The following is a 25,152-nucleotide window of genomic DNA, read 5'->3' as shown; positions in this document are numbered from 1 at the left end:
GCACATGTTTAACACAGAACTGAACAGCAGAGTCCCAAGTGGTGCCAGACTACAGCACACTGAACATCCCTCAACTGCCACGAATTCCAAATGCACAGAATGTTTTCACACTCTTCACATACCCACATCTCCTAACAACTATTTCTAACGAGCATTGGTGCACGAGCACAAATTCAGCCCCAGGAGCAGGCCAGATGTCATGGCAGATGACATCTGCTTTTAAAGGATATCTTAAGTTGAGCATGCTTACCTTCCCAAACCTGCCAGCTAAAAAACATGCTCCACCACTGTGAGGATTTATTTGGGCTCCTCCAACTCGATGTCAGTGCCTACAGGGGTCAGAAAGGGAACGCAGAAAGAATTAATGAAAACCCAGCCCTTTCCAAAAGCCAAAGAGCTTGTACAGAGTGATTTTAATGCTCTGACTTTAAATTAGTGCCTAGCATTCAAAAAAGCCTCAATGAATCTCATTTCTTACAAAACACATCTGCATACTGGGACATGTACATCCATTCTGTCATTTGCATTTTCATATAACACCTAACGTCACAACACTTAAACCATGTGTGTAAGCAGAGCTCTGCTTTTGGTAGGACGGCCCCCCATCTCATCTGCCCAAGCCCATCAAGTACCAAACAAGGCAAGGCTACAGATGCCAGTCCAAGATGATGGGTGACCCAGCCCTGGAGGTTATCAGCTGCCTAGCTTCAACAGAGGGAGAAGATCCACAGGAGCCACCCGTGTAAGCCACTGAGCACAAAAAAGACACTGAAGCAGCACAGGCTTCTGGAATTAGGATACCCACGTGTTGCAAGGTCTGCTCCAGTGCTTGGCTCCTGTGGGAAAGGGAGATGAGTGCAGGGAGTTCAGGTTGGCAGCCGGAGTAGCTCAGGCTTTGGTTAATGCTCCTTCTTGGCTACAAAACTGAGGTTGCCCACTCCTTCATGCTTCAGTGCAAGGCTGTGTTTAGACAGGGTGAGAACTAGAGCCAACATACAGGTTAATGTCGTGGGGAAAGATGAGCCCTGGGAATATTTTTAATAAAAGACTTGTAGGACTTGGATAACATCAGGGTGGCCAACATACACCCCATCAAAGTATTCCACAACAAGGTAGTCAGTGAACTACATCTTCATTTTGGGATAAAAGCCAATCCAGGGATTAAGAGAACAACTTGTCAAAGCCCTTCATTATAAATCACCCGTATTGTCTCTGGAAATGGGTGGAAACAATTCCACTCTCCCTACTGTGATGGGGTGATTCACTCAGCTGTTGCTGCACAGGAAAACAAATAGGTTTGGCTTGGGAATAACAAACCTTCCTGTGCAAACTTGTGTTTATAGGGAATAGACAGGAAAAACAGGCTGAACAGGCCTCTCTCTGGTAAAGTGGTGATAATCAGTGGACAATAAGCATTTTTTGGACACATCTCTGTTATCAAGAACCACCATTTATCAATTTACATGTTGAGCGTATGTCCATTTGTCTACACAAAATAGCTACAGGGTGTTGGCACCCTTCCCCTGCCCATTGCACTGGCTAGCATGCACTCTGCCGTCATGCAGGGACCCAAGCAAGCTTTACGGTTGGGACAACAAGTACTTCTTGGAACAGAAGGTCCCCTATCCCATTCCTGAACAGCGCAAGCTGGTCGAGCCATCACTTCTGACCCGGTGCTTCCCCAGCCTGTCCCACCACCATGCTTAGGACACCTACTGCCCCAGTTACCCACCACGGAGACCTCACTTTATCATACCCCTGATCTTCTCTGGCTCCAGCCATGGCCTGCCATGAGTGCCACCCTCTATCGCCTCGCGCAGCACCACAGCCTAGCTGGAACAGAGGGATCCCTGGCACGGGACGCAGGAGCATCTGCCCGATAGAGGAGCACCTGCCCGATAGAGGAGCACGTTTGTCCTTGCAAGCTGTCCTCCCTTAGCAAGTGTTCCAGCTCCTGCCCAGAGGCACATGGAAGGTTGCTTCCTTTCTCCTACCCTACATGAGACAGGAGGTTGCACATCAGTGGGCACTACTAAGGAGTCACTCAGTGACAACGTGTGAAGCCCAGGGTTCTTGTGCCAGCTGCAAGCGTTCCATGTACTCTAAACCAGGCTACCGTGCCAGGGTGCTTCGCTGCTCTCCTGGGCTCTGTTTGTTCTCTCTGGAGATGTCAGCACTCGCCTTTGCTGGCTGGCACAGGCTGCTTTTGTGTAAAAAGGGCAACAGGTGGTCACGGTCACCCCAAAGCCACGGAAGAGTCCATGCTTCCCAGCTGCAGCGGTGGCCCGAGAATGAAAACTGCATTCGCATTCCCATCTCACCTGCGTGGCAGCCAGTACCACTCTAGTTACACATGCCATTTCCATTACATAATGGTTTGCTAACACAACTGAAACCCCCCACATATTTAGGGCAGGTTTGGGGTTTTTTTAACTTTTATTTGCCTGAAGTTTACATGGAGAATGAGGACCCAGGGGTATTAGTGTCGAGTTCATTTTTTTTTGGAAAAAAAAGCAAGATTAAAATAGACTTCCAGCTGAAATTACTAAGGGTTAAAACATACCATTTTGCACAAATCCTTGAGCAACGCCACAGATATCTTGACCTGACTGAGTTAATGACAAGCTGAAAATTACCTAATAAGCCCAGACAAGGAAGTTTTTGCTTACTTATTTTTGTGTTTAAGTTATTAACTGCACACCTCCAAGCTTAAATACAGGTGCTGCTCTTTTCGCTAAACCCACAAAGTCTTAGAGTGAAACCACGAACTTCACAATTGCATAACAAATTTCGAATGTGGTAAAAAGTTTGGCATCCTATACTTCCCCTTCAGGTTTTGACATTAAAAAAACAACAACAACACTGCAAATGCGCAGCTTGTGTAGGCTCTTTCACATTACAAGAGTGCAAATGCAAACTTCCCTCTGGTCTCTTTGACTAAGGCACCTTAACAGGCGATATATAGTAGAGGTAACCCTTAGGCAACAATTTAAAGATCAGCTGGTAACAAATCAGTACATTTTGAAATTTAAAATTAGCTGTTCACAAAAAATAAAGGAAAAAAAAAAATAATCCAAGAGCTAGTAACCTTCCCAGAAAGCGGGATAATATTTTTCTTCTCATAGCAACTGCTTTATCCTCCGTAATGGCACAGCTCTGCTTTGCCTTCAGCTGGCCCGTGACCTCCTGGGCCAGGGCTGCAGGGTGTCCCGTGGGCGAGCACACATGGTCCCCATGTTCTGCACTGCCTTTGGGAAGAAAGCAACTTTACACCAGGTGCATCCTGCAGCAAGTCCCTCTTACGGAATACCGACTCATCCCAAACCATTTGTGGTAAGGGCTGAAGCTGAAAGGCATCTTTTAGCTTTGTAAAAATACGAGTTCATTCATTTTCTTTCAGTACACTTAATATTCTCTTTTTGCCTTCAAAGGCTGGTCGGATGCAGCTTCCTCTTGATGGTTACCTACCCTGCTAAGCACTGGAGAAAAACCCTTTCAAAGCCCAGGCTATAAACCCTGGAGCAGCCACAGTCACAAACTACGCTGAGTTATGGGATGTCCTGCTTTCACAGGGATGAAAGCACCTTTATCATGTTCCCAGAAAGCAGCGGAGGGCACAGTTTTGTCCCGTGCAGGAATTTTCCCTCCCATGAGAAGGCAGTCTGAGCTTGCCTAGAATGCCACAAAAACGTGCCGGCATCCAGCAGCATCACGCAGTCATTCAGAACACAAAGTAAAAGCTACATTATCCTAAACTTCAGGAAAATCTCCCCAGCTAAAGCATGGCAACAGATGTTTCCTGAAATTTGTTATCGCCTACTGTAGCATAGGGTGGCAAACGACAAGGACATTTCTGACAGGTTAATTTGATAAGAACTGTGAAATGGAAATACAAAGGGGTAGGGGGGAATGCAGAAATTGTCTTCAACCTTTTTCAACCAGTTCAAACAGGCCATATACAGGAAGGTCTCCGCCTTATCACTATAGCAATTAATAAGCCAGCACTCAATTTTTAGCAGTCCTTTAGTGTGATTACGTACGCACATGAACACCGGGGCCAGCTAACAGCCTCATTCAGCCTTTTCTGGAGTTGATGAAAATCTTTCCCTTAGTTTCAACAGAATCTAGGTTAGGATATTAATAATTCACAGCAGGTGCAGTGTACTGCCTAGAAGATCTATTGCTGCTTAGTGAGTTTTTATCTACAGTAAGATGGCACTGGTTTTCCACGCTCATATCTACCCTTGGTACGATCAGAGTTTAAATACACATATAACTCAAGAATGTGTATGCCTTCAAACACAAGTTCTCCAGCTAGTAAAACATCCCCTTCAGCATCCATAAAAGTTTCCCACAGAGTTTCACAGTACCAAAGCAAATGGGTTTGACCAAAGTGTCTCTGACAATTTCAAAAAACTCAAGTATCCTAACTCTTCATGATATTAAAAAAAATTCTTGAGAAAAAAAACCATCTGTTTTCCACTGATGGAGCATGTGGCACATTGGCAGAGCAGCAGCACCCTCCTGCCAAGCAGGGACTTCCCTGCAAATACAAAAAGCCTCCTCACCAAATTGCAGCTGCGTAGCACCCCTGATAGAAGAAGAGCAGTCTAAATCTTGGGAAGCAGAAGTCTAGATACGGGTTTTTTTGGATGGAGAGTCTTGTTTTTCACTCATTTGAGACCACAACTGTAAAAGTAATTAGCTGATTACCCTTAAGAAATAAAAACATGAAACAAATTCAACGTGAAAGGTCAAAAATACTGTTGCAAATTTATAGGAAACTGTGTCTTCCAGATAACATTCCAATTTTAAGATCTATGTAATTACTTTTGGGCATCAAAATTCTTGACAAATGACTCCCAGTCCAACAGAAAAAAGTTAACTTTTGGTGCTGAGGGACTCTGAGGTTATTCTGACTCTCTCAGCCCTACTTCCACTGATAATCCAGGACAAGATTCCCCTAGCTTTTCACACGGTAAGGTCTGCTAAAAAGAAGGCCAGCTCCAATTTGCTTCATGTTTCCTCTTTGAATCAGCAACTCCAAATCCAGACCTAAATCCCTAATAAATAAAAAAAGAAAGAGTTCATTGTTCTTCCTCAGACACCCTTGCTCAGCTCAATGTACATTTGCTCCGTCTTTCAGCAACTTTCTGGCACAAAAGTGTTCCAGCTTCTCAGCTAGGGAAAGTGTGGGGTTTTTTTACAAAACCTTGTATTAGGATCCTTTTTTTCTTGCAAAGTGGGAAGAGGGCCAAGAGTGAGAAGATGTGGTCACTGGGGAGAACTAGGGGGATTTGCAGCCCGGTTAAATTCCCCTTTCTTCCCCAGGAGCCACATTTCTGCCCTGCTTCCTTCCACGCAGAAAACCCGATTATTTCCAAAGCAAACAAACAAATGGATTTTATTTCAGTCCTTCAGGCCATAGAAAAGCACTTTCTTGGGGTAGATTAGTCAGGATTAGTAATTCTGTTTCCTGTTTGCAAGTATTAGAAATAAATCTTGAACTCATATGCTGTGTTTCAGGATGGTTATGGAACATTCGTTTTCAGCATGAAGCTATCTTGTAGGCATTAATTTTTCTTTATTTGTTTTATTCATATGCAGTTTGTGTGCATACATTTGAAGTAGACTTATTCAGAAAACTACATGTACTTCATAATATTTGATTTCCTACAAACTTCACAAGTGAATGAGAACGCTTGGGTTGAATGGAAAGAAAAAAAAATGTTCAACCAATATCCAGGTTTGTCAAGAGACTGACAAAGGGGGGAATATTCTCACTTATATGTACAGCACCTGAAAGTACATAGTGCGAATGAAATTCAGAAAGATTATGGAGAGATGTTTAATCAAAAGATCTCTGCACAACTGAGAAGCATGCAATCGGTATCTTTGACTGAATGTGCTTCCAAATAAGTACAGGATGTAGTGACTACACAGCTTATCAGTATTTTAACATCATAACTAAAGCACCAGGTATCTAATGCTATATTCATCCTAAATTTCATCAGGCTACATGTCCTGATAATATCCATAGTGCTTTCCAGGTAAAGTCAATAGCAACAGCAAAATCTTTGGATTGTGGATAGGAAGCAGATATTATCAAGGTAAACCCACTACTGGATGAAAATTTGTGTTTAATATCTTAATCATTACTTCCTAACTTGTTTTTCTGTTCCAGCGAGAGCCTGTGCATTGACAGTCTGCATGCTGCTGTCACACCATGACCGCATTTTCCAGGAGCCCTTTCCTCTGCTACACTGCTACCCCAGCACGGTTTTTCCACATCTCCCGCACCAGGACAACGAGCCAGTCTTGGCATGAACATTTATTCTATAGTATTAGAAATTATTGGTCTTACACAGGTTGCAGATCATATTGGTAAACTGTGGACCAAGTTGAAAGATGCAGTGTTTCAAACAACATTTATCTGAGGCTCCTATAGGGGACTATGGTATGTAACCAGTAACAGGGTTGAGCTGACAGATGCACTGCTGGGTAATCCAAATTCCAGGCTGAATAAAAAGAGCAAGCTAGCAAGGACTTTGGAGACCAACATTATCGGGTTACTTAAAACCCTCCACATACTCCACTTCTCTCTCGGCAGCAGGGTCTCCCAGAGAGCTACTGTCACATCTGGACTGGGAATCACTCCCAGTTTGGCTCTCAGGAGCATGGCTGCAAGCCAGGAGAGACAAATCAAAAATTAAAACCCTCACGAGTAGCTGCTGGGTTAAGCAAGGTTATAAGGAAAGAAAACCAAGGACCTTTCCAGAAGCTAGGGGAAAAGCATCATTCTCATGACAAAGCCTTCACCCTGCACCTTGGGTGCAAAACCCCAACCCAGTGAAGCCTTCCAGAGCTCTTCCACCCAGTTTGCCCAGACCCTGCAGGCAGCTCACGTGCATCTTCACATAGTGCAGCAAAATAAAGGAAGCATATGTACAAACTGCCACCCAAATGACTAAGAGCTACAGAGGCATCGCTGCGCTAGTGCTGTCAGCGGTACAAGACGATTAGATAAGGGGCAAGATTAGCCCAGAGCTGATACTCTACATAGACAAACAAGCTCAGATGGCTTTGAATAGCCGATTATCCAGCATCGTTGCAAAGAAGGAGCATGACCTGAGAAGCGCAACGAACACAGCTCTCTCTCTGCAGTCACTAGGAGCTGGAGAGGCTCAGCCTTCGGTGGCTGTTTACCTCCTTGTCACAGCAAAGCACAGCATGGTGCAGCTCTTCAGACCCAGATTGTGCTTTAGCTTTATTGCCCTCCAATAATACAGCAGATCTAGGACTCCACACCAGGCTGTGCAGGACTCCGTGTGGATCACATGCAAGGGAAGAGCAGCAGATGAGCCACTGAGCAAAGACTTGCCTTTGCTTTGGGCTCCAAGGCAGCATCACTGCACAGATGTAGAGGTCTCTTCTTATCATTTGTGGCCATTAGAAGGTGGGAGGTTGATTAGTGCTACCCCTACTGTCCTGCAGGAAGGGAAAAGCAGAGGTGTCTCCAACTCCAGGGAATTCTTCCAACATTGTCTACCCACTGGAGCATCCCACACCTTGTAGTACCTTCAGGCATAATCAAATGCCAAATACTGTATGTCAGTGCATCTGACTCCTCCCCAGTTCCTTCAAGAAAGCATGCAGTGTTCTTCTTAAAAAGCTTGCAAGTTTCATTTATGTCAAGACAGACTAAACTTCTCCTTTAACCTTTAAGTTCTGGAAGAAATTAGGATCAACAATTGATCTCTACACATAGTTCTACATAATGAGTTGAGCCCAAAGCGAAGCTCAGTCACCCCCAGGCCTCCAAAGTCATATGAAATCACATTGACCCTTTGCTGTAACAAACTACTCTTCCCTGGCCCCCTACCTAGCTTCACTTACACAGCAGCTTAATTTTTGAAACCTCATACATGCACAAGCATGATGTGCCACTTGCACACACCACCTGTTGAAAGACCAAGTGTCTGAGTGTTCTTTTGATGGGAATGCTGTAATATTAGCTCATCTGAGTATCTATATTTTGCTACCTTATGTTCCTCACATCTGTTTGTGGAAGATCACGTTCAGTCACACATCCAACACCAGCATCGACTTCCATTATACAACACAAGGCTCAACCACCCCTGGACTCACAAGGCTTGCTGGCAAGCTTCTGTATTCCTCTTCTACTCCTCTACCAGTTATGCTACCCTTTTCCAGGAAATGCATTTCCATTTTCATTAGGAAATAAGCAATGCAAAGCATCTACAGATAGGTGATGGATGAATTCTGAGTATAATCTTGATATCCATATCTCAAACATAGACAGTCTTTTACCATCAAAGCACTTTACAAGCATCAGTTATAAACCCTCAGTGAGACACGAGTGGGTAATATAGTGCTAAGCTGCACATGACACCTTCGGACGGATAGATACCCAGATACCTTCGGACCGATAGAAAGGGCTGTCCTGACAGTGTTACAGTGAAGTAAACCATCAACTATCTTCTTTATTTAGGATCTCCTTTCTATGGCAGGTGCTAAGGGGTTAAAATACAAGCCTGGATTTTATTATGAAGCCTTTATCACTTTAAACAAAACAAACCAAAAATCTCAAGCACAGGGGAAGAAGAGCACCTGGGGCTTGGGTGAGATAAAGGTAAAAAGCAAGGCTGCTTTTCAGCTGACTGTGGCATTTCAACAGTGGCAGGGCACTCCATCACTATCCCTCTGGAGACACAGCTCTTCAGAACCATAACAAATAAGAGGGGATACCCACAAGGAGATGGGCAACAACGTTTTAAGAGCTGTGACAGTCCTTCACACGCAGTTGGCCAGAGCACAACAGGAGAGGAGAGCACGACAGTGAAGTCAGTCATAACTACGTCTCCAAGCAAGCACTTAGTCTCTATAGGTAGCAACCACAGCTCTGACCTACCCTCTCACATGGGTCTGTACACAGTAGTCCATCTTTTACCTCCTGACTAGCCCAGCTAGGAGGAAAAACTCCGTGACTACCCAGACAAAATGCCAGCTACAGTGATACATTGAAAGACAGGTATTCAAGTAGCTCCTACTCCCCTAGAATAGCTTTATCAGCTTATTCAGTGTGGATTGTTTAATTTGTATGGTTACCCACTCACATCCACATCACACAGGCACGGTGCCTACAGACAGCGGACTGGGGAACCTGCAAGGCTTGCAAATTAATTTAAAGATGATGGGTTGGAAATCATTTTCCATTTTTAATTGTAACTGTACGGCAATGACATACCTCTTGCTTCCTTTCTCCTAACACAGGTGCACATAGCAATAGGAACAGAGATTTAGCCCCCAGCTCTAAACCCCACACATCCGAAGGCAGCTCTCACGTTTCTGCACTGCGGATAGCAGCCGTCAAAACCAGACCATCCTCTGTGTAAATTCAACAACAGTGGTAAAAGTCCACTGAACCCTTGGCACCTGCCCTCTCTTCTGGGTAAAAAAATATCTGCCCTGGGGTCAGTTCAAGGATTTTATATGTCAGTGAGTTGGGATGCAGAAGAGGGCTTAGGGTACATCTGTTTCCAGGTGGGCTATTCCCTGCCTTTCCTGGCCAGAGAGAGGAACATAGTGCTGAAAAGTTTGTTTGTAGAGCTGACACCTCTTGAGAAAGGATGAAGCTGCTTTCTGAATTCACTACCTCGCTCTGCAGTGATGTTTCATAGCTTTGCCACTTTACAGCCATGCTGCTGGGAAGCACTTCATGCCAGAGCAGTCTGATACAGCGAGGGCTTGAGCCACACGTTCATCCACGCTCCCTGTGGAAGTCCAGGAGAAAGAGTGTTCGGGTTTCTGCATGCACTGGCACGTTTCTTCAAGGATGTGTCAAAGAAACAAGGAGTCCTGAGCTGTCCTCTGTGGTACAAAGATATCCTAATACTGCAACTGCCTTTAAGGAGGAACTTCTGCTTCAGAGAGCTCTTGTGGTGCAAGGCGGGGGTCTGAGGTCTGACTGGATCAAGCTGTGCTACAGCAATCCTGAAACCAAACCGCTCTGCCCAGGCTTCAAGCACTCAGATAAATTCAGCTAATTGTGGGAGGAAGGGAGAAAGCTTCCAATGCCATCAAAGACAGACAAACAGAGTAAGAAGCAAAAGGCACCTATGTGCTGCAGTAAGGTCAGAAAAGTTTGGACACACCTGAAAAAAACAAGTGCACAGACTCTGTGTCTTAAAGTATTGATCACAGGTCTGAAACAGGAACAGAAATAACACCCAATACAGCAATCAGGAATCGGGGAGATGGGGCAGTACCAGACCCCTGCACAAACCCAGGCTATAAAACTTGGTTGCTGACTTAACTGATTATTTGGTTTAAATACGTGGTAAGGCCAATGGTCAGACAGCAGCGGAGAAAAAGTCTGGCTTTTCCCTCAGACCCACCACGGCTGTGAGCACAAACCACAGGCTGGTGAGCCTGCACATGTCTTTCCAGGCAGGCTCTCCATCAGCAGAGAGTCTTTCGCTCCCTTACTTCCAGGTGCTATGTTGGATCAGTGATCACAGATTTCATTTCTACACCAAGAGCTCCCTGTTCCAGTCTCCCTCTTTTGGCAAGCGTTCCGTCTTCCTTGTTCTTTATTCCCAAGGCATACCCTTCCTCTCTCCTGGCAGCAGTTTTCCTGCCTGCTCTCCCTCTAAAATTCCAGTCACCTAATCCCAGCACGTACCCTAACCTCCTTTCCCATGCCCAGCTCTCCTCCTAAGGACAACATCAGCACGGTTTACACACCCCAGGTTCAAGAAGACGACCCACAAACATGCCCTCGCCCTTTCTCCCCCTGCTCTAAGCAGCAGTCCAGACATACAGAGGGGAGAATAAACACCCAAGGGAAATATCCTTAATTCCCTTCCCACTTCAGATCAGAATTTGAACAGCAGACTTCTGGGAGCAAGGGCAACATCAATGTGATGCACTTCTCCAGCAGCAGCTCTGGCCTCTGCTTTGCAGGGACTGAGCATGTCCCAGTCAAAGCCCTGAGGACATCGTGGGGAGAAGCCACAGTGGGAGCACCGGCGTGACACTCCTTGCAGCACATTCCTGGAGCCAATTCGCCTTTGTGCTATGACTTACATCTGCAGGGTTACATCTCCTGCTCCCCCCTTGTCAGAGAGGTACAGGGACGGGCTCTGGACCATACCGCCCTGCACCAAAGCAAGCTCTGGCCAGCACAGAGGCAAAACCCGGGAGCAACGCTGGGACTAACTTCTGGAGACAGAGGTGCAGCAGCAGCAGCTGCCAGAAGCCACCTGCTTCCACCGCGTGGTGCAACAGATCATCAGCCTCTTACACATGTGATGCAGCAAGAGAGAAGAGGAAGTCCTGACCCACTCTGTGTCAGCACAAGTTTCTCCTATGTTAAGAAACTTCCCGGGGCTGTGCGGCCAGCCAGCTGTGGTCAATGGCAGCCTGCAAATCCCAATGACTTAAAACTGAAAGGAGGAAATTTTCAGTTGTCATTTCTCTCCTTGCATGCATCAGCTGTCTGATGACCCCTTCCTACCCCAAGCACCATTCAGAAAGAAACGGAGTATATCAGCTACGCCAGCCAGCAGCTGTGCAGCGAAAGCCCTGGCACGGAGTCCTTGCAGGGCTTGCATGGGGAACGGAGGGCTAAAAACTAGCACTTGCGAGGACACCAGTCTCCTATCACTCCAATAAATGCTCTCTGAGATTTCACTTTTCAGGTAACATGTCACCTCACGTCAGACCAAAGCCCTACAGCATGCTAAATCTCTTCTGCAGAGATTTTGTCTGATATCTCCTTGCTGTCAGGGTAGTTCTGCAAAAAGATACAATCTGCATATAACCTGCAGTGGAGTCATTCACATGCACTTTGTTCCCTTCAAAGCAGAGAGGAATGAGAGCAAGAGTAGGAGAGCCTGAAAGCCTCTGGTCTCACAGAAACACAATTCCCCACAGTGCAAGTACTGCCTGCAGACACAGCTATCATTCCAGCATCTCCTCTGAGTCTTAGATGGGAGGTGATGGGGCAGCAAACCAGCCGAGAGCAACAGTCACAGGGCTGCCCAGAGGGCAAGCTGGAGTGTGGCTGCGGAGGGGGGAGGTTGGTGTGTTCGGTATAACTCAGCCAGCCTTTGAAGAAGTCCCTTTGAAGTTGAATATATCTTATTTCTAATCATTCAAGAAAACAGTCAATCCCTGTTTTCCTACAGAAAAGAGGGTCATCGTCTCCTAGGGCTCTGGTCAACATCATCTTTTCTTTCACAACCACATTTCCTAATTTCCTTCCAGATCTACAGCTACCACAGAACCAACCACAACATCTTTGCATCTTTGATTACATCAAAAGCGCATCTCCTTCGGCAACACAGATCTTTCCTCATATTTCAGGGCTATCATCACTAGCAGAAAAGTTGCAGTTTCACACTTACCCTCCTGAGGTAAATTTTTCTGCTGATGCATACTCAGACCAGGACTGTTCCCAACTAAGTCACAGTGATGCTGACCCTTTTAGATTTCTGAAACTACCCTGGGATTTAACCCGCAGTGGCACTGCCCAGCCATCCCAAATGTCAGAGCAGGGCTGTCTCCATGTCACGGATTGAGAAAGAAGGGCAAAGAGAAGTGCACTGATTTGCCCACACAGCAAAACGAATACCACAAATAAGAACAAAACCCCAAAATGTTTCTGCCTCTATGCCTACTACTAAGATTTCAATGAGAAGTGGCAAGATAAAAGTATGCATTTGTTCTGTTGCTCCAGTGCCTACTCATTAGAGAATAAGCCTGAAAACCCAAGGATCTTTACTTCTATTTTGAATTAAACAGTTCAGATCTACATTGCAAAACTTCCCTGATGTAATTCAGGGAAAGGTGGAAAAAGATATAATCCCATATCAACAGTTTGCCAAGGGTCCTTAGCGTCAACACAACAACACTTGAAAGAGCTGGCATGGCTTATTTCACCCAGAAAAATAAGGAGCCTTGCCATGTCTGCACTGGTTAGTAAGTGCCCTGGCAAAACAGTCCTTCCCCATACCTGGCTGTGCTGCTCCACTCACGAGTAGACCACTGTAGCTGGTATTTTTGTAACTCCCGTTAGTACTAAAGTCACTTCTTGAGTACTAGCTAAAAAAAAAAACAAAACAAAACAAAACCAAAAAATCTCCACCACCCATTCACTGTGCATTCTTTTTTACACGCTTCCCAATAGCAAGAATATTGCTTAATGCAAGAAGTGGTAAAAATTTTGAAACCAGAATAAGGTCAGTACTCCAGTTTACTTTGTCAGCTCTGGCCGTTTCCATTGTATAATTACTCATGTATAAGATTCTTGCAATAGGAGTCAATAAAACCTAGTCTTCCTGTTGCAGCCATAACACTGATTATTTTTTTTTTTTACTCTCTTGTTGCTCACATATTTACAAACTCCTGAATTTCTTTTCTTGCAGACATTCCTGGAAGTGATGTAGGGACACCACAGCTTGAATCACACTGATGAACCAGCATCTAAGCTAGCAGGTCTCACGGTCAAGTTCACGGCAAAGTCATCAACATAACCCTTGGCCTTTCCCTGCTTACTAAGGCATCAGCACTGAGACCTCTTATTTCTAAAGTGATACTTGGACCTTTCTGCCCTCCATAACCTTTCAGGATTCCTACAGCACAATTGGAACCAGAGCACAAAATGTGCTCGTTCACCTCTGTATGCGATCACAACAAAAGGAAGCAAAAAAGATTCTCTTTTTTCTCAAGAAAAAGGTCTACAGTATCCATGTGCAAGCAAAGACTGGGATAGGAGTTTGTGCTCTGGGGATTTTTTTGTTACTTTAAGCAGAATGAGGTGTTGAAGCTGATGTTTTAGCTGATCTTTCTCCATCCAAAAAAAAAACCTCCCTAACAATAATGTATCTGAAGGAACAAAGCTACAGCTGAATGTAGAGTGGTCGATGTCATCAGTGTTGAGCCAATACGTGACTAAGCTTTGACTTATGGCAGACTGTCACACAGAGCTCCTCTGTGTCCTCTTCCTCTCAAAGCTCCCCAGCAGCTTTCAGCAGCGCTTGCTCTTCCCGGAATCAGTCAAAATTAGGTCAAAGTGCATCTGAGCAGGGGACGGGCTCTCTTTTCTGCTCTTTGCACAGTGCCGGGGAAGAGAAGACCAGCGGCTCCTTCACATTGTAAAAACAAGAACTGGTGTTAGGATCTGTCAGATACACTGGCATAAACCCAGAAAAACTCTCCAGACTTAATGATCATCAAGGGATGAGATGAAATTTTGGAATTCAGACTCAGATTCCCACTAGTGACTACAAAATCTCAGGATAACAGCACCAAGGTCCAGGAATTATTCTCTTTTCAAACCGATGAACAGAAATCTGGAGTTCCAGTGGTGACATGTATTTTTTGTCCTTCATAAATTATTTTTTTTGTAAACTTGGGGGTGAGGGGTGCCACTTGTGCTGATTTTATTTTTTCTTTTTTAAAGTAAATTTAAGCTCCCTTGAACACCCTGAGACATACTGGAAACTTGTTCAAATTAGTCTTTTTCCTGGGTAAAGCCTCCCTCCTACACTGATCCACCATGGACAAACCTCTTGGTCAGCACAAAGACTTTCTGGAACTTCAGGACCAGTAAATTACAGAAGGAGGCAGACTTAAACAAGCAGCATCACTTTCCTTTAATTAAAAAAAAAAAACACTAAAAATGACACAGTGTTGCAAGAGGATGCAGTGGAGACCATATAAAGCCCAGGTGAAACAGTAGTAAAAGGACTAGATGCAAGGTTTGGGCAAAAACTTGGGTATCACCTGTGTGATGAGAGGTTCTCCGGACTTTTACATGGCATTCCCTGGACAGTTGTCCCACTGCTGGAGCAAGCTTGAGCTATTATTAGGCTGCAGACAGGAAGAGCCGCGGGGATCACCACAGGAACAACAGGACCCTGGGGAAAACGTGTCAGATTTGAGATTTATCCAAAAAATATGGGGGGAGGGTACGCAGAAAAGTGGGAAGGAAACCAGCCTTACAGGATGTGAAGTAAAAGTAAGTAAATGTAAAGTTAGTTTATACATACAGTGCTGCTTCCTGAGCTGGTTTTCTCACAAGCAGAATAGGAGTCATGTCCAATTTGAATGGAAATATTATGTTTCTAAAAAACACACAAACTGCCTACTGAATAAAGAGAAGATCATGAATTGAAAATCTGTATCCTTTGGGGGATGGTAAAAATCCCTCCATGTTACTACATGAAGCTGTTGGCAGTTCCTCACGTACTTTATATTTACTGTTTACAAAAATCTGCAAAGTGATAACACTGCTTAAAAGTTAAGTGCAGAAATGTCACCCAGGTAAGCGTGCACAGAGGGAACCTTGCTGTCACTGGAAAGCCAGCAATCCTCTTGTGAATGTGATCCAGTCATGGCCAGAAGGGCGGGGGGAAAAAAAAAAGGGGGGGGGGGGGGGATGGGGACCCCTGTATCTTCTGAATGTCACCGATAAGGCCATTTTGGTACAATCTATCAGGAGACTCTAGTGGAAGCATACAATAATCCTTGGATTATAAAAATGATAGTGCAAAGGAATTCGGGACATGGACACATTTTAACTTCTCTTCTTTGCAGAAAATAATGCTGCCCTGTTGAAGGCAAAGCAGTATCCCCACAGAGTCATTGAATAGGACAGACACTATACAGGAACTCATACATTACAGTAGTCATCAACACAAGCTAATGCAGATGCCTGTAATCCAGACCACTGCAACTGTTCAGTTATTATTGCTTTCTGGAAGCAACACGCATTGAGAATCAAAGGCCATGGTCTTGCAAAATAATCAGTAAGCAAATCGGACACGAAAGCTGACTGAGATTCTGAGCAGTGTAGTTAGAGGAGGGGGTAAAATCCACATGCAGAAAAAGTCATGCATAAAGTGATTTCAAATCCTTTTAGACTATTGTTTGTTTTAGTGACATGAGCTCCCCTCCTGCCACCATCCATGCAAAAAAAAGAAAAGAAAAAAAAAAAACAACTGGAAATTTTCTGTTTTCACTGCAGGCATGTAACATCTGCCCAGCACCATCAGGATGTAGTAGCAGAAGCAATTCTTCTGGTCTAAGCCTGTACAGCACAGAGGTGCAGCCCCCAGCACTCAGCCCTGCAAGGCTGGGCTCACCGTGCTGTCTCCTCCCCAGCTTTTAATGACGAAGAACAAGGGAGCTGAGCTCAATGAAACAAAAAACAAATAACCCAAATAAATTAAAAATGTACTTTCTAATACATTGCCATCCAACTAATCTGTTTTAATTTCAGGGTACGTGCATCCTGCCCTTGCAGACAATCCTGTTGCCCACAGTCAGGTTACTTGTATGAATGAGTTTCTGGATCCTGCCCTTAAACAGAAAAAAATGCAAGACACATGCAGCCTAGACCAAAAAGGTGATGTAGTGACAGTACAGTGTGCAACTTCATTTCACATGGCTTGCCATCACATGACTTTTCTTCCCACAAACCCACAGTATTATTCCCTACAATGAAGGTGTATAATAATTAAGATTTGATTTTAAATTACTTGATCCTTTACAAGGAAGAGGCTCCCTAAACAGAAGTTTATGCAAATATCAGTCACCCACTGGTTTTAGGCAGAACTTACTTATTATCAGCTTTTTGAACTCCTATTAAAAGTCATATATATATATAGCTGACATTTATTTATATATTTATAATTAATGAACAATCAAGAATTTGATAAAAATATCAAATAACAAATTCAGACATTTCTGTAATATCCATTAGCAGTCTACAGAAATCCCAGATTCACTAAGGCCAAACACTATTTTTCCTACAGCACTCCTTCCTAAGGAAAAGTAATTTCAGATGGGAAAGCTGAACTGGGGATTATCTTTATACAGCAAGATCTTGGCTGCATGACAGAAAAATGAAAGGAGCCTGCTGATCAGCTAAAATACTACAGCTCCAAGTATGTTTGGATGACAGCCAAAGTCTTGGAATTGTTTTGCCATGAAATCTGCTTTTAGACAGGAAGAACAGGAAAGTTTTCAGTCTGGAAGAGGCTTCGTGATGAAAAGCTTGGAAATCAAGCCCATTATTCACATCCAATCAAGCCTGCCCCTCCCTGCTCCTTGCTCCCCTTTCCCTCCCCAGCACAGGCACCCCCACACATACAAGTGCACCCCACACATAGCACATACTCCGTGCCTCTTACATGCTTTTGGAATTCATTTTTTATAAAGTCACTCAACATTTAATGCAAAATGATACTGTTGATTTGCCACTGAAGTGAGCTGTGCTTTGCTCACATAATCCAGGTCATAGAGGTGACTATCCTTTAAAATTAAGTTATTTGCCTGTATCAGATGTAATTCAAACCTTTCGGCTCCTCAACGCAAAGTTCAGGTGTTCCAAAGAGGCTCTACCACCTGCTTTTTCCTCTGCCTGCCTGCACCGCAGCCTTAATCTGCACTTGCATTTCAGGCATCACGTACTCTTACCGGACACCTAGGTTTCTGGACAGTCGGTACAGCACAGATACATATTTAAGATGCAGATGACGTATAGAGCTGTACTGCTCTTGTGGCCATAATACAGGGAGCTCTCCAGGGCTGCTGTTGCTGGTGAATCATTGCAGTTAGCTCTCACTGAGGTCAGCAAGAACACAGTCCAAGCTCGAAGCCTGGAAATCATAGGCAATTAAAAAGCAGAGCCTGCACAGCTGTGAAACACTCCCTGAAGCAGAGTGTTTGGCTGGCTTTGCTTCACCCAGGACACCGAAGGAGCACCTTCCATCCCTACCCAGGCCTGCACGTAGCTGGCCATCCACCCTTTGTGCCCAGCAAGGGCTGGATGCAGTGGAGGAGCAGCTCCAGCAGCTGCAAGAACACTTGCTCTGCACTGATCCCATCTTCATTTCCATACAAAGCGTTTAAAAGGTTTTCATAACACCAGCTTGTCACCACCCTACGTATTAGGCTATATAGATATTGTGCTTTCACAATAAATCTAGTTTCACAACTCCTGCTATTTTATCAAAAATTACGTTGCATCAGATGGTGGCAGCTTAAGGTTTGCTAAGTCAAAATTTGTGTAAGAAGCTGTGCCAAGTTAACGCTGTCATGTAGGGCTGGCTTAGATGCTGTCCCCTTCTCTTTCACACTGGCACCAGAGCGCACAGATGCCGTGAACTCCACGGCAGCTGCTCCAGCGCACTGATGGAAGTGTGGCTGCATGTCCTGGGCTGATCTGTGCTCTGCTGTTACTGGCACAGCAGCGCTGGTCTGCTCCAGCCACGCTGAACTGGTCCACGTGCCTTCCCAATATCCCCGTGGAAAGCCGTGGTCACTGACACAGGGCACTGCCACCGGGGCTCCACCACCACTCTCTGATGTGAATCCAAATCCGATCAAGCCTGTCTCACACCCCATCCGGCCCTCTCTCCCTTTCTGCCTCCCGTGGAACCGCCAACAATTTAAACTGGGCCCTAGCTCTGAATTTCAAGTAAGCCACTCTTTCCCCACAAGTGTTGTAATAGCCATGTGTTCTAGAACATTAACTTCATTAAAAGATTGCTTGGTGTAATCCCAGCTCCGCTATCTAAGGTTGCCCAAGCCATGGGTTTTCTGCCTGCCTGGGCCTGTAGCCTGTGACCCCTCCGTCCAGTGCTCCGGTCCAGCATTGCAAGTCGAGTGGTTTCTGATTCCTTCTTACACCGACGCAGAAATTCGACTTTGTTCTGGCAGCCCCGTTGTACCAGTCGCACCGGGGTGGCCCTGAGCGCTCGCACGGCTCGGCAGGCCAGGCACAGCTGGACTGCGCTTGCGCTGAGGGTGAAGCGGAACGACACGCTTTGCTCTCCCCTTTGGAAGGGTCACAATTTGGCTGAAGAGCGGTAGCAGGAGGACTCTGACACTGCTGCCTCGGGGAGGCTCGTGGCACTACAGCTAAGTGAGCTTCCTGAGCCCAGGAGCGGGAGGCAACAGTTCAGCTCAGCTCTTTGCATGCAGAAATGCCTACAGCATTCAGCCTGCTCTTGTTCCCCTCCTCGTCACCTGCACAATACGTACACATGGTGCTGCTGCTGACCTGGGGCAAAGAGAGAAGGGAGAAACAGCTTGGTGTGTTATGTGTGTGTCCCCCCAGCTCTTTCTTCAGGACATCATTTTGCCACCAATGTCTGTCTACCCTTGGGCAACTGTCAGCTTTGCTTGCATCTCATGCCAGGTTTAGATACTACCAGATAGTTTAACATACTATAAAGGGACAGAAATTCTGGTATGACCTTTAGACCCAGGGTTCTCTCAGGGCTCCTGACCAAGATGCTCGGTATCAATTTTCCTCTTCTCTAAAATCAAGTACCAACCGAGTTCTTCTTTGCAGACCACTGGGCTGGTACTACCTAACAGCGATGAGGTACTCTGGTAAACTGGTAACACAGTCCACAGAAATACCGTGTATTTACACTGGTCTTCAAAAGGGATCACCTTTCCCCATTTATTAATTCACTTTGTAGCTGATTGGGTATGACATTAATTTTATGTTTACACGTGTTTGTACTTACCACCCTCAAAGCACGTTAACATAGTACGGTGCAAACAGATGTGTCGCTGCATGAAAACGGAAAGTTTGTCTCCACAAAGAAATCAAATTTATTAGAATAGCTTTCAAATTGGTTTCATTTGATAAATCTGTACAACCCTCCCTCCTATGTGGGTATTAGTAAAAATATTTAAGAATACTTAGGCTGGCATGACATCATACACCTATAGCAGAGTATTCGCACAAAGGAATTCGGTTGTTGAGCTGTCATATATTAGCAGATACTATTTTATTAAATCAGATTTCATCTCAAGAGAGGTTGGGAAAGAGAAGGGGAAGGGAGTATTAAGTTATTATCATTCTCTGCATCTTTTTTGCATTCTTAAGTTGGTTTATGGAATGGTTATACGGCTATTCTTGCAAAACTAATTCTAATTCACTGCATAATCCTATTTGTTTACTTTGCTTCCAAAGAAGGCCAAGTGTAACATGTCAGTGTATGCATCCTCAACACTCAGGCTCTTTCACATGTCCCCACAGGTATATTTTATCTCACAGGTGGCATCTACATGTTTATTTTATTCCCCAGACAGCCGTGACAGAATGGTTTCAGAGAGACAAAGGGAAAGTATCTGTTCTGTTTAGGAGTCACAAGCCAGCAGGGAAAACTTGAGAGTGAGTAAAACTACACTATGGACCACGAGGTCTAAACAGAAACCAGACATTGTTTTGTTTGCAGTTAAATCTGAAGTGATTCCACACTCTGCTAAAAACCCAACCCACTTCAGCTGAAAGAGGATGGCTGTATTTGAAAATGAGTCAAGAAAAGGATGCTTAATTACGCTCAAGGCTTCTGCCTTCAAGCACTGCAGCTAGATTTACAAAGACAAATATATCCTGACCTGAAAATCCAGTGCAGTATCTAGTTTTTCTCACACTCCTCATCTTGGATCAAACCCAAGAAAGGGAGGAGGACAGACTTAAGGAGGTGGTTCATCTCTGCTGTATTGCTGCTGCTTGCAATCCCCACTATCTCCATCGTCCTCATGTAGCCCTGTACAGTCTCTTCTCTGCTGTGTTATCTGAACTTCACCTGGCTCCTTCCCACCAGCCTTCATATTCGTGACTTTTCTTCCTCTGTCCTCTCAATTTGACACACGCATCCACAGCAATTCCATTTTCTGCTTGAGGAACCACCTTATCCTTCAGCTGTGTGTTTTATCGTCATCACAACTTCATTCAGTTCACAGCCCTTTTTTTCCCATTCAGACCAAATGTGTTGAGTTAGGATGCCCTTTGCAAACAGTTTCTCTCCAGTTCCTGATCTAATGTATAGCTGCTTTCTGGCCACCAGCTCCCTAAGCTTTTTCCTGACACACTGCTTTAGCCTGTGACCTGATCTGGTTTGCAAGCAGTAATTACACTTTGGACCTTGCTCCTTGGCTTCACTTTCTCTTATCCATTAGCATGGTGCTATTTCTCACCGTTCTGTATCCTATTCTGCTTTTGATTCCTTTCCTTTTCCCTCCCATTTCAACTTCTCTCCACCTAGCCCAGTCCTACGAGTTCATCAACACCTGTCTCCTGAATTGATGCTACAAGATCATCTCTGAGAAATCCTGTAGCAAGGATGGTCTTCCTTATCACAACAGCATTCTCTTCCAGAGACACTATTTCCCCCAGTTTGGCCCCTGACTCTAACACCACACCTTTCCACCACTTCTCTTTGCACAAAAAGTTGCTGATTTCATCCAAGGAAATTTTACCATATTCATTTCCCCACAGCTCTCCTTTTATCCTCCCATGCCACCAGATCAGAATGTATTCATTTTCACAGGGGCTGATCTTGCTTCCAGCCTAGGACAAGTGCCACCACTACTACAACAGAACAACAAAAATCACAATACCACACCACCCCCCCAAAACCAAGCAAACAAAATCTGTCAGCCAAAGCTTATTCCATGAACAAGAGAGGAAAGACAGTGTTCATATTGCTGAACAAAATACCTCGGCATCCTTTCAGAGCAAGCACCAGTACTTCCCTCAAAAGAATCCAGAGGGGAACAGACACCGCTCTCCTGCAGGGCCCTTCCTTGGGCAAGCAAACAGTCCTGAGAGGAGCCTCAAACCCTACCTGCTCCTCCTGCACTGGGGCCCACTATATCAACTGGGCATCATGCTCCTGGGCTCACTCCCAGCACCTGTTTGGTACGGGACCAGCTGCTCCCCTACATCCTTAAAAGCCTTTACTCCCTGCCACACTGCTCTTTTCTCAGCTCTTCACTTGCACTGATGACCCTGTCCCACCTGAGTGACAGATGTAGCTCACACCTGCCCCCATCCCCTCACCCTGGTCCTCAACCTGCCATTCTCCCTTCCCAGCTCAGACCTAAAAGGCTCTCCCGGCTGCTGACATCCACACTCAGTCACTGCCTTCCTGAGACGCTTCTGTATTTTCCTGCTTCCTTCCATCTCCACGCTTTCTTAATGCACTGCTACACGAAGAAAGCCTTCAGAAAGACCTTTAGAAAAGGTCTGCTGGGGCCACCATCTCTCAAGCTGTACTACAGCTTCTCAGTTTCCTTCTACCCTGCCAAAGCCTTTAACCCAGAACGAGCTCCTTAGAGGGGGAACATTTGTTTGCTCAGAACCTATTAGCACCTCTGGTCCAAGAGCAACCTTCCGGGTGCTACATTAATTAATAACAACAAATCAGTCACCTGTGGCAGAACATTTCACAGCCTGACTGCTTTACATAAGGAGACATTTCCTTCCTATTTTGTTTTTAAGTGTCCCTTTTACCCAATTGTCTTGCTGGCCCTCAGGCTGAGTGAGAGGAAATCTTAAGATGGATAAGCAGAGTGGCAGTATTCCTTGAAGGCAACAGCCTTCATGCTGAAAATAATTTTGTCTGAACAATTACCGTTTTAATTCCTGGCGGCGTACACAGAGATTTCAAACCCGTGATCTGTAGGTCATTATGGTTTTTTCCTGCAGCTCAGTAAAACTAGTCATACATTTGCATCAATTTCAACAGTTTCAGGCCTCCACCTCACTATTTACTCACCACTACGTTTTCTTTTTTCCTTTTGACATTTTCAACACAGTTCAGCCTGTCATTTCAAACTACTCTTCTATAAGAAAAGTAATTTTTAAATAGACCTAAAGCAAAAAGGAGTGGTTTTTTCAAGCCAGTGTGGATTTTTGGGATCTCTGTTGCAGAAGAAAACCTGAAGCCAAAATTACTTCCATCTCTCCCATTTTCTTCCCATTCTCACCAACCCCCAAAAATGTTATTAGCACAACTGTAGTCTGCAAGCAACTGCCTTAGCTTGGACAGTACATCATCTTCTCTTGTTTTCCAGTGCCACAAAAAAACGGATAGACTTCAACATCGTTTTTCCACCAACACAACTGGAGCCGTTGCCACAGGAACCCCACTGCAGCTTCCTGAGGGCCATCTGATGGCCCTTCACCTCTTCATGCCCTACACCTCTCCAAGCACAGCTTGGTGCGCTGCACGGTGCTCCACCAAAGCACAGGCTTGAGCTATGTGCCCAAAAGCCCCTCCTGCACAAAGCTGTGCGTGCAAACCACCTGGAAAACCCTGCAAACCCAACGGTCACATCCCTATGGCCTATGTGTGCAGCAGCCAAGATATTCCAGGTGCCCTTCCCACAACCATCCACCAGGTCTTATAGAGTTTCTGTGAGCAGATGAGGTCAGGTCCATCAAGCCTGGCGTGGGCTCAAGTCGTATTTTAAACCCACTGACAGGCAAAAGACACCAAAGGTGCATCCCGACCTTGCAGATCACATTAAATCTGCCCAGCTAGGCTGAGCTGGGCTCCTTTCTCGGGGTCACCAGCACCATTGGCAGGAGTGGCAGGGCATGGCTTCCCACACTGCAGGTAGACGTTCCGACCTTCACGCCCTCTAAGGCTCCGGCAAATTGAGTTTCCTGGGGTCTGGGGACTCATCCTCTCCACGCTCCCAGCTCCGTGCCTGCGGCTCACCTCTGCCTGACTTGCAACATTGCGTTTTCCACAGCATTTCGTCAGACTGCTGTAGCAATTCGGGCCCATACTCTCTTTCAGGCTGTCTTTGCCAACTCCGTTGTGACACCGCATGTTGGAGCAACATGTACCCATCCATAAACTGCAAAACTACTTAAAGTGGTCGTCTCTGCTGCGTCCTAAGCAGCAAAGACTGCAGAATGATGCGTCAGGGAAGGCAGAGTTTTGCAGGTAACAGGTATATGTCCTTTGCATGTAACAAGCGTTATTTTTTTTGCTGGGATGACACCTCAACCTTTCGCTCCACGTGCGAGGGAGGTAGAGCAGAGGGAACCGTAGCTGTTACGGGCAAAGTTATATAGGTAAAAGGTTAAAATAATGTCATCGGCTTGGGCTTCCCGCAAGAACCCAACCAGTTATCTGAGATCAGAGTTAACCATTCACAAAGTGTTAACCATTCAGGGCTGAGGTGGCCCAAGGGGACAGAATAGGATTGCTCTGCTGCCATTGGCACAGATAATTAGAGGTTATTGGGGAGAGGATCACTGAGGCAAGAGATAACCTAATAAAGAAGGGAGGAGGCTACAAAAGCGACTCTCATTTTCACAATAATGGTACAACCTGCGCAGGAAGCCCTTTAAAGTAATTCTACGTGCAAAAAACACCCCCCCACCCCCCCAAACAAAGGCCTCAGGTCCCCCCAGGGAATACAGCAAGCACAGTTTTTAATTAAAAACACACGGAAACCTTAATGTGCTTGCATATTGATTGTCACATCTGCACATTTCAACATACTAACTCACCCACCCGTGCTTCTCACTGCTGGCCCAGGGCCCACATAAATATAATTATACATATCGTATTTTGTAGGTGGGCCTGTATATCTAGAGACTAACCAGATCAGGTTGGGTTTAACACAAGGTGGTCAGAGGCACCGCAGCTGTCTGGCAGCTGAAGTGGCTCTTTGGTCCCACTGGAACCCTTCTAACAGCCCTTATCTGCAGCCACAAAATGTTCTCAATGGGCCACTGAGGAGAACCATGCCCATCACATCACTTTGTACAATTTAGACACGGTTATCCCCTTGAAATACATCTCACACACCAGGTCTACTGTTTGTAAAGCTTATTTGTATTACATTCTTTGTAAAAAATCTGTGAACAATGCTGTGATTCCACATTAAACAGACTCACACGTTTGCAGGAGGGTACAAAGGCAGAGGTGCCCTGAAGCTGTTCTAGTGCTATATCATGATGGCATTTTAAAACAATTATTTCCTAAGCACACTTAAGGTTTAAAAATACCAATTTGCTCTTAAAATCCCTTGTTACATTTAGAGATTCTTTTAGTGAAAATTTCAGGTTAAAATGCTTCTATTTTATCTAAAACCACAAAGTACAGACTGACTCAATCATGGTAATAGGTATTCAGCCAAAACTCCTGATTTCAATGACAGAGCTTCTTGAGTAACAGCAGAGGGCTAAGTTCTTAGATTAAAAGCTACTTTAAAACGCAAGTAAACAAAGGGATGTAAAGATCACCACCCCTTTCATACCAGGAGAGTCTCTAGTGGTAAGGCATAGATCAA

The 25,152-nt window shown here is 45.1% G+C and overlaps 1 long non-coding RNA gene across 1 annotated transcript; it reads right to left on the bottom strand.

Moving 5' to 3' along the window:
* Window positions 1-295: 295 nt before the first annotated feature.
* On the bottom strand, window positions 296-23,554 carry LOC119152955. Its single transcript, XR_005105990.1, has 3 exons — window positions 23,354-23,554; window positions 14,812-14,945; window positions 296-329 (listed from the first exon to the last, which is right to left on the bottom strand). It is a non-coding gene; the product is annotated as an uncharacterized LOC119152955 (long non-coding RNA).
* Window positions 23,555-25,152: the final 1,598 nt, after the last annotated feature.

This window comes from Falco rusticolus, chromosome 1 (assembly GCF_015220075.1).
Source record: "Falco rusticolus isolate bFalRus1 chromosome 1, bFalRus1.pri, whole genome shotgun sequence".
In the NCBI taxonomy this organism is placed as follows: Eukaryota; Metazoa; Chordata; class Aves; order Falconiformes; family Falconidae; genus Falco; species Falco rusticolus.
This window is presented reverse-complemented; position numbering and strand designations above follow the sequence as displayed.